General features: G+C 40.2%; 1 long non-coding RNA gene across 1 annotated transcript; it reads left to right on the forward strand.

Moving 5' to 3' along the window:
- The first annotated feature begins 1,287 nt into the window (after positions 1-1,287).
- LOC147581276 (uncharacterized) lies at positions 1,288-9,515 on the forward strand. Its single transcript, XR_015251626.1, has 2 exons — positions 1,288-2,140; positions 2,359-9,515. It is a non-coding gene; the product is annotated as an uncharacterized LOC147581276 (long non-coding RNA).
- The last annotated feature ends 843 nt before the right edge of the window (positions 9,516-10,358 follow it).

Raw genomic sequence — 10,358 nt, forward strand, 5'->3', positions numbered from 1 at the left:
TCTTTGTTCCAAAGATAAATTATTTCCAAATTTGTATGATAAATTTTATATAACTGGATTTGACATACCTTTCAATACAGCTTCTGCTATCTGTGACATCCCTAGTTGTCTAAGGTTTAATAAGGAATGTGTTATTAACTAGTTGGAGTAGATCTTTAGTTCTCTTCTGGCCTTGAAGCCTGACCAGTATGATGGCCAAAATCCCAACATACAAAGTAGACATGGATGGACAAATACGATTGCATCCTCACCCACCGTGGGGGGGAGCAAAGCAGCCGTGCAGGACGTGAGCAGACCTATCTTTAGAAGGAGTGCTTTGGAGAATATTAAAGAGTCTGATGTCTTGTTGTTTGCTTCCTGTCAGCCTTATGTTGAGTGGGCTTATCTTGACTGGAAGCATACACCTGCATGCTATTTTAGGGAGAGAAAGAAGGGAGGCAGGAGGAAAGGGGAAATAATAGAAAAGATAGAGATGCTCATTTTTATAAAAGAGACACAGCATTATCTGAAACGATTATTTAAACTATTGGATCCAACTACGCTTTCCTCTGGACAGCAATATCCAATGCTTTTCACTATTAACTTGTGGAGGGGAGCTAGTGAGGGAAACAGGTCAGCTATAGACAAAATAAAGGGATTATTTCTTTATCCTGGTGTATTAATATTGAATTATGAATTAAATTTATCTCTACACATATTTGAGAAACTAGTACTTGCCAGAAAGCCAGTCAGAAAGCTGTCAGAAGCAACTACGATCTAGTTCCTGCCTTGAAAATGCTTTTCACAGGATTGAAAATATCCTGAAATTAGCATCCTCTGTCCCCTAAACACTGCCCACCCCACCCTCCTCCTCCTTACCTCTCTACCCATTTTTCCTAGCCTAGGGACTATCACTGATATGGAGAATGTGGGCAATATTTTTGAATAATCACAGTAACGATAACCGTAATCTACCTGTGGGCTTTCTTTGTGCTAGGTATGGTGTGTCCGGTTTACATATTTAATTCCTTGGGATAAGCCTGCAAAGATCCACTTTTAAGAATTACTAAGATTGGGGCGCCTGGGTGGCGCAGTCGGTTAAGCGTCCGACTTCAGCCAGGTCACGATCTCGCGGTCCGTGAGTTCGAGCCCCGCGTCAGGCTCTGGGCTGATGGCTCAGAGCCTGGAGCCTGTTTCCGATTCTGTGTCTCCCTCTCTCTCTGCCCTCCCCCGTTCATGCTCTGTCTCTCTCTGTCCCAAAAATAAATAAATGTTGAAAAAAAAAATTAAAAAAAAAAAAAAAAGAATTACTAAGATTTTACAGTTTCAACCGAGACTCAGGAAGATCGGGTAACACGGTTTCAGACAAGGGTGCGAGGCCAGCCTTCCGCCTTGGCTTGTCGGGCTCTCAAGTCCGTGTCTGTGCACCTTGCACGGCTTCTTCTTGACTCCATTTCCTCTTATCTCCCACTTTTGCACGGTGTGATGGAGTCTGAGCCCCAGGATTTGAATCCGGACCCGGGTAGGCAGAACTTTGTTAACTTGGACACAGTCCTCCCCTGCTCTTACCACAGAGTCGCTACCTGTAAAATGGGATTGTAGCGGTACATACAAGCATGGAGTGGTCTAAGGGATTTTAGGAGATACGCATGGAGTGCTTAGAACAACGCCTCGCTATCTCTGTCACTGTACAAGAACTCCATGGTATTACGATTGTTCTTTTCTATTTAGGATTAAGTTTAAAACCGCATTCTTTTTCCTGCCCTCTCTCTTGGACTTCATTAATAGCCCCTTCATTGGTCTCGTTAACCTCAGCCTCGCTGCTCTCCAAACTTTTTTTTGTCCTAACAGCCAAGTGGTATTTCTAACATTCAGAACGGTTCACGTCACCCGAAAACGTTATTCCCCATAAGCTGTCCCATGCCCACTGATTACATTTCATTTCTCTCTGCTTGCCTTCACGTGTAGTTTGTTTCAACCAAGGGGGAAAGATTTTCATTTCCTAAACAGGTCATGTCTTATACAGGCCGTTCTCTTTATCCGGAAGGCCTTTCCTCAAATAATTTGTTTGGCCAGCTCCTGAGCATCCCTCAAAGCCAGCATGAACGTCCCCCCCACCTCCAGGAAGTCACTCTGGTACTACTCTGACCCCTGTCAAGAGGTGCCCTTCAGGGGCGCCTGGGTGGCGCAGTCGGTTAAGCGTCCGACTTCAGCCAGGTCACGATCTCGCGGTCCGTGAGTTCGAGCCCCGCGTCGGGCTCTGGGCTGATGGCTCGGAGCCTGGAGCCTGTTTCCGATTCTGTGTCTCCCTCTCTCTCTGCCCCTCCCCCGTTCATGCTCCGTCTCTCTCTGTCCCAAAAATAAATAAACGTTGAAGAGGTGCCCTTCATAGTTACCCTTACAGTTGTTGAGGGTGCCTCCGTCACACCCACATCGTACCGCGGCTAATCGTTTGGTCTTGCTTTCCCACCAAGAACAGTAATATCGTCTTCTGCCGCCAGTTATTCCCAGGGTTCCTCACGAGGCAGCACTTAGTGAGTTATTAATACATGAATGTGGAGATGGTATCTGGTTCACTCCATCCTTAGGTGAAACAGAACTAAAAGAATGGGTGAGGGGGTTGCTGAGAAAGGAGAAACCAGAGAAAACCAGGCATGCGGTGATCTGGAAGCAGGGGAGGCAGGAATTCTAAGAAGGGGTGTGATCACTGTGGCAAGTTTGCGTCTGTGTGAGTAAACTGAGGACTGCCGAACTGTCTATTGACGTTAGCAGCATGCATGCCAGTGGCAACTTTGTTGTTGTTGTTTTTAATGTTTATTTTTTGGGGGGAGAGGGAGAACAGGAGTGGGTGAAGGGCAGAGACAGAGGAAGAGTGAGAATCCCAGGCAGGCTCCGCGCTATCAGTGCAGAGGGCTCAAACCCATGAACCGTGAGATCAGACCTGAGCCGAAATCAAGAGTCAGGCACGTCACCGACTGAGACACCCAGGCGCTCCATGTAAGATCAGTTTTGATGCAGGTGGTCGGGAAGCCTGAGTGGGGTGGGTTCAAGAGAAAGCGTGGGGGACGAAAGTGGGGAAGTGAAAACAATGTTTTCAAGGACTTTCACCAAGAGGAAAAGGGAGAAAAATCAGGAAGTTTACTATTTATGTATGCTATTTTATGAATTCAGATGGGCTTTTACTAAGGGTGTGCTGCCTTTCTAGAATAATAGTAACAGTAATAATAATGGGTACATATTGTGTCTCTACCATGTGTAGGTATGGCTCTTCTCAACACTTAGATAATTCTTTGAATCCTTACAATCACCCAATGAGGGAAAGGTTATTTTTACTCCCGTTTTATAGATGAAGAAACTGAGGCACAGAAAAGAGAAGTGACTTGCTCTGCACCACACAACTGGCAAGTGAGGAAACCAGGTTGGAGCCCAGACATTTGACCCCAGAACCCAACTTCTATACCGTATCCCCACTTGAAGCCTATGTCTACAATAATGGTTTTATGATGACAACCATATATAGGGCTGACACTGTTGGTCAGGAGAACATAGAACACAGCAATTCTCAGAAGGTTGATGTTTATGAAAATATTACTGTAACCATTATAATCTATGAACCCAATGAGGGATGTTCATGTGCAGCTGTGATGGGGGAAAAAAAAAAGACTGCATTATATTTTTAGTAGCTTAGCAAAACAAGGCTGCCAAATAGACATTGGCAGTGATAAACTTTGAAAATCTGTTTCCTTTATTCTCCACTCTCCATACTCTGTACCCTCTTTGTCTCCCGAAACACACTCTCTCCATTCGTTAGTTGCCCCATGAATAATCCACATTTAGAATTACTGTTTAATACTTGACTCTCTCTTTAGCTCCTCCAGTTACCACGAAAATAATATCCTGAATGCACTATCATTCATTCATTCATTCATTCATTCATTCATTATTTTTGGCTCTAATAATATAGCAACCTGTACAATTTGGAGTGGCTTCTTGTCATTCATTCACATTCTGTATTTTCACACTTGGTGGTAGACATGTGACTGCAAGGGAAACAGACTGACCGCAGTATTTCTGAAATTTGGAAATTCTAAGGTCTGGAACCGGAAAACAAGACTTTGGACGATGTGAAAACTCATACAAGCCCAGTGCTTTGGGGACTAATGCAATTTTTCAGTGAAAATGCACAATTATAAAATGTTGCTACTAGGTAGGGAACTGATGAAAAGCAATTATTGGAATGCAGTGTACTTTAAAAGTGGATTGGATTTCAGAGAAAGGACCATCCGCCAGCATCCCTCATTTTGTGTCGTAATTGCAATTTCTAGGCCATCTGAACAATTCTGTGACCCTTGAGAAAAGAATTAGTGATTGCAATCATAGACTCGTAATGAGGCATCTTGAAAGGAGTAATACTTGAAAATCTTCCCCATACACAGGGCATGCCAACCAGCTTTGCAGTTTCTCATATATTATTGCGAGGACATAGTGTTTTAGTTTGCTGATAATTGTCCAATCGATTAAAATCAAAACGGAAGTTGCAATGGGGGAGACTGGTAATTCCATCTAGAGAAAATGGGAATTGTTGATCTATGTCACTTTATGAAGCTTGATTCTTCCAGGAATTCCATAGTAAATCCAAGGTGGAAGCTTGGTCTCCTCAAATAGTTAAAAATGATGAGGCAGGGACATTGCATGTAATTCACTATGAAAGATGAATATAATATTATTCAACTGAGTTTCAGATTTATTTTTGATGGACTGGGTCTTGTCTTCTCTGCTGTAATAATATTTCTGGCCTGGGTATTTGTTTTTGGAATCTTGTTAGAGGATCTCTTAGTCTGACACAACACCATGGCATCTTTCCCGTCTCTGCTTGTAATCGGCCATTCTCCAACAGAATCAGGAGGGTAATTTATATGGATAAGCACCTGTTGTTGGAAGCAATGTTTTAAATCAGATATAGAGAAAGAATTTAAGGTACAAATGAATTATTCACCCTAAACGAAACACAGAGCTGAGAGCTGGTTGTGATTTGTAATTTAATAGGGTATTTTTCTTGAAACCTGCTACATCTATTAACTCCTTCATTTAAGAAAAGCCTTCAGCATTACTGGAAGCTTTTGTGTATTTATTTGGATGTCAGCTGATTCCATTTCATTCATAGTTAGGTCTGTCAGGCTGGCAACATTTTGAAATTTCTAGATTTTATTTCCTCATTACAACTGAAATGAATTCCCTGGAAATTGAAAATATTTTCCACTTAAATAGTTGAACGAATTTACCGTTTTCCCAGATTAACATTTAGCAGGTCATAACAAAAGCATCAACGATGATATAGGGTTTGAAAGGATGTCAATGATTAAATAGCCCAAGGATTTTGTTGTTGTTAATGTATGTATGTTTCGCAACAAGATTTTACTTGGGTACCGTCTTTGTGTGTCGTAGTTCAGTAATATTAGCTTGGGGTTTTATTTGTTTGTTTGTTTGTTTTTTACCCTTCTCTTTTTTCTAGAAGCCTGAGTTTGATGTCCCTCTTCTGAGACTATTCATTTGCTATGCTTTTGTGAGGTGAAATACAGCATTGAATCAACTGGACTGAGACCATTCCATTTTCACTTTAGGCCTTTCTCACATCAGTGATCAGAATGACCTTTTAGTCACTCCAGTCAAGACTTGAATCCAACTAGTCTCCGGGGTGAAAAGTCAGGGGGTTATCCATTTAGCCACCCAATTCTCTAGGTAGAACTTTGATAGCCATTACAATGATTTTATTCTCTCCTGCCTCATCCATGGATTGCTACAGTTAATGTGATGTCAGAATTTCCATTATGAATCATGTTTTTCTAGGATCTAAAATGGAAATTCTTCAGGCAGAAAATGGGCACCTATAGTTCTCACAGAAAAAGTTGTTTTAGAGCCAATTTTAAGGTGAGCTGCTGAGATTTGGCAGAGGAAAACACTTAGCCTGTCCCCACAGCTAGAAACGGACCATTCATTCCCTTGGACAATGTTAATGATCAGTAGCTCGAGTTAGTTTTTTCTTCCTCGAAATTTGAATTTATCTGTGTGAAAACTTAGTGAACGTATCCTTGTGATGGAAGCAGAAATGAAGCAAAATAGGTATTCCAATCTTAACTCTTATATTTGCAACTGAAACTTAATTTCCCCCTATGATTAAATTTTTCCTTATGACACAGGACAGTTTATATTGGGATAACTGGAGAACTCTGGCACACGTAGAGGTAGCTGACTTGTGTCAGAGAAACTTTGGCCATAAATTCATGCTCTAAGTGGTTTTAGTCCTTACAGGTTGCATTTTCTTGAAAAATTATAAATACATGTTTTTGAAGACATGACTCCTGAAGAAGGGATAGTGTGTTAAGGACTGTTTTTTAAGACAGTGTTCCAATAGCATCTATGTTTTCTTTCCTTTCGATTGAAGATTGACTTTACATTGACTGAGGAGTCTTAAGACAAAGCAAATAATGGATTTTGCCTCATTCTGTGAGGATCACTGCTCTATGTATATTTACGTTGTAAAAGCACATATCTGAATAATTAAATCCATATCAAGAAAGCACAGAGTTAGCACTCAGTAAAGGTTTTTGAAAACGAATTTAACTAACAGTGTTTGGACGTACAAACACATAGGAAAAACTGATTTTATGACTTCTGCTAGGTATTGACTCTCTTAATTCCATCATGGCTTGATATTGGCTGCCAAAATGATATATGTGCCTAATATGTTCTCACTAAACCACATAATTTTTGTTTTAAAAACCAGCACAATCAAGAGAGAGACAATTATATGAAAAGCACTTATTGACGAAGAGCATAATGTACAATGGAAGAGCTGGCTAAGCGTTTCTGAAATGAAAGCCCATTGTTTACTGAAAGATTCTACTCTCTTTTACTGGTTTTAATTATTTCCAAGTTGACAAATTGTGATCGATACTCTGTTATTGGTCTGATAATTAACAGATGATGGCCTGTCTCTATGAATAGTAAATGCTGGGTACTAATTAACATTTGTTTTGATTACTTGGTATTTAGTTGTCAAAGGCAGCTATTATAGTGGCATAGAATGTTAGAGGAGGGTTTTTTGTTGTTATAGCCTTTGCTTGTTATCAGAAATAACTATTTGTGTGTGTATGTGAAAGGATGCCTGATTTCTGTCACTGCTCACTGTAATGTAACTACAGTAGTCTGAGAGCTCGTCCCAAAACCTTACGTGTTTCTAATGAATTGATGGATGGCCTCTCAGCTTAAAGGGAGAGAGAAGGGATCTGTAATCAAAGTGGAGATGGTGAGATTCTTGAACAAGGACTAACAGGGCCAAATGTGGTTGATGGGTCTATCACTGAGTTAAGTTTTAGTATAGTGTGAAGGGATAGCATGAAGTCTTCAGAATTCCAGAGGTTGTATAATTTATCATTTTGTTCAAGTCTACTTATATTTTATAATCTTTTTTAAAAGTCTACTTATTCTTTTCCATTCAAGGGGGAGTTTCACTGGGGTTTCAAGGTGTGTGGTTATCTGTAGAGATGTCTAAGGGGTCACCATGGTGGAAATGATTGGGAAAGGAAAAGACCAGAGAGCTGATGTTTTCTCTTAGCCTGAAACTTTCTCATCTGTTTTCATATGTTCAGATTGGGTACTACAACTACGGGGAGAGTGTATGGATTCTAGATTTAGACTTAGCTTCAAACCTCCCTAGCAGTGCAACATTGGACATCATTTGGGGATCTATAAGAATGTGACTACTATTACTTCTCTAGTTGGGTAGATATGAGGATTAAGTGAGATTATATATATTAAGGTCTATATCAGTCTGGGCTTTACAGAGAAACAGAACTGATATGAGACACATATAAAGAAATTTGTTCTAAAGTATTGGCTCACATTGTTATAGAGGCTGAGAAGTCACAAGATCCATGGTTGGCAAGCCGGAGACCCACTAGAGCTGACGGTATATAGAGAGTTCCAGTCTGAGTTCAAAAGCCTAGGAAACTGGAGAACCAATGGTATAAATTCAAGCCCAAGTCCAAAGGGAGAAGACTGGTGTTCCAGCTTAAAGGCAGTCAGACAGCGTGAATTCTCTCTTATTAGCCTTTTGGTTCTTTCCAGACCTTCAACAGATTGGATTAGGCCCACCCACATTGGAGAGGGCTGTCTACTTTATTCAGTCTTCCAATTCAAACGTGAATCTCATCCAAAAAGACCCTCAGACTCACTCAGAGCAATGTTCAACCAAATATCTGGGTGTCCCATGGCCCAGTTAAGTTGATACATGAAATTAACCATCACAATGTCCTATCATAATGCTTGGCACACAATTAAGAGACTCTGGAGGCAGACTACATGCCTTCAAATGCTGGCTGGGCCACCTTTTAGTACTGTGACATCAGGCAAGTTTATGTAACATTTGTGAATGTGTCAGTTTCCTCATCAGTAGAATGACAGTGTTATTAATCTCATGCATATGGTTGTTGTACAGACTAAATGAATTGATAAATATAAGGTATATAGTCTGGTACATAGTCAGTGATATGTATTTCCTATTATTAGTAATCGTAATTATAAGAAGTGCTAAATAAATCCTAGCCATTTTACATTCTTTAATTCACTCATTTAACATATTCACTGAAAATTCTGCCACAAAATTACTCCTTAACTTAATATAAAATGTAATCATAAATGAGAGGGAAAATTTTGTTTTCTATATTGACAGATAATTTTTACAGCTTGCACTGAACGGCTCCTACACGCAATGAAACTCACAAGGGCTAACACGTGGATGTACATGGTCTCAGGAAAGCAAGGGATTAACGTGTGTGTGCCTTGATTATTGACACATCCTTTCTTGAGAGCTTATTTTGAAGGGTTTGAGCTTTGATAGTTCCTAAGGCTGTTTTAAATTTTTTTTAAGTTTGTTTGTTTGTTTGCTTATTTATGCTGAGAGAGACAGAGACAGCGTGAGCAGGGGAGGGGCAGAGAGAGAGGGAGGGAGAGAGAATCCCAAGCAGACTCCGTACCATCAGCACAGAGCCAGATGCAGGGCTCGGACTTGCGAAACCAGGAGATCATGACCCACCTTAACTGAGAGTCAAGAGTCCGACGCTTAACTGACTGAATCACCCAGGTGCCCCTGTAAAAAAAAAAAAAAAAAAATTTTTTTTCTTTTAAGTTTATTTGTTCCTAAGGCTGTTTTAGATAAAGACTACACGTCTCATATTTTGACCAAGGGAAGCCTAAAATATATTCAAAAATTAACCTTTAAACATGTATCTTAATATTTAGTCTAAAAATTGGATTTCTCAGGGCGCCTGGGTGGCTCAGTCGGTTGAGCGTCCGACTTCAGCTCAGGTCACGATCTCGCGGTCCCTGAGTTCGAGCCCCGCGTCAGGCTCTGGGCTGATGGCTCAGAGCCTGGAGGCTGCTTCCGATTCTGTGTCTCCCTCTCTCTCTGCCCCTCCCCCACTCATGCTCTGTCTCTCTCTGTCTCAAAAATAAATAAATGTTAAAAAAAATTTTAATTATTTTAAAAATTGGATTTCTCCTGGTCTCATTTTTCTTCCTTAACTCAACATGTTCCATCCAAAAGTACAAATTTTAGTCTGGTGCCTGTTCTTAAACTCACTGACTTTTTAATGCTGATTGGTTAAATACCAGATGTGTTTAAATGTGTATATGTATTTATTCATATTAACTAAAACGAGACATACCAGTTCGATTTGAGTTTTGAACTCATCTCTATAAAAAGAGAAGTGTTTTTAAAAACTAAAAAGACAAGTCAATATCTCAGTAGAGAGAGAGAAGATTGGCTTGTGGTTAGGTGAACATTCAAATATGTATGAGTGTTATATAGCATCTAATGTTATTATGCATGTATTATAATATGTTATATATAATAAATACATACTTTTTTTTTTTTTTTTTTTTTTGATCAAGGTCTTTTATACTTAACAGCATGTCCCTCCCATCCTCTGGCAGGCTGGACTTTGGTTTTCCTCCTCCCCTGTGCTTTTCCAGGAGGGTTTCACCGGCAACACTTAATTAAACTTCATTTCCTCTTTTTACGCTCCAGGTATTATTATCCTGCTCCCTTCAAGAAGTAATTTGTGCGTTGTTTATTTGAGCTATGAATTTAATCATTTTCATCCCACCCCAGGGCAGGGTGACTCCAATAAGATGTATCGACATCTCTTTGCGGCCCATTTTTGCCCCCATTGTGTATTGTTTTGCCAGAATACTGAAGGCAATGTTGGTCTTATGGCCCATCTCCATAAAGGCGGCTCTTCTTTTTAGGGCAGTGATGAATTTAGGTTACTTGTCTCAGTAAATGCCTGAAGTTTTAAAATAAGTGTATTCTTGGAACA

Source organism: Puma concolor, chromosome B2 (genome assembly GCF_028749965.1).
Source record: "Puma concolor isolate L17-30 chromosome B2, mPumCon1.1.hap2, whole genome shotgun sequence".
NCBI lineage: Eukaryota > Metazoa > Chordata > Mammalia > Carnivora > Felidae > Puma > Puma concolor.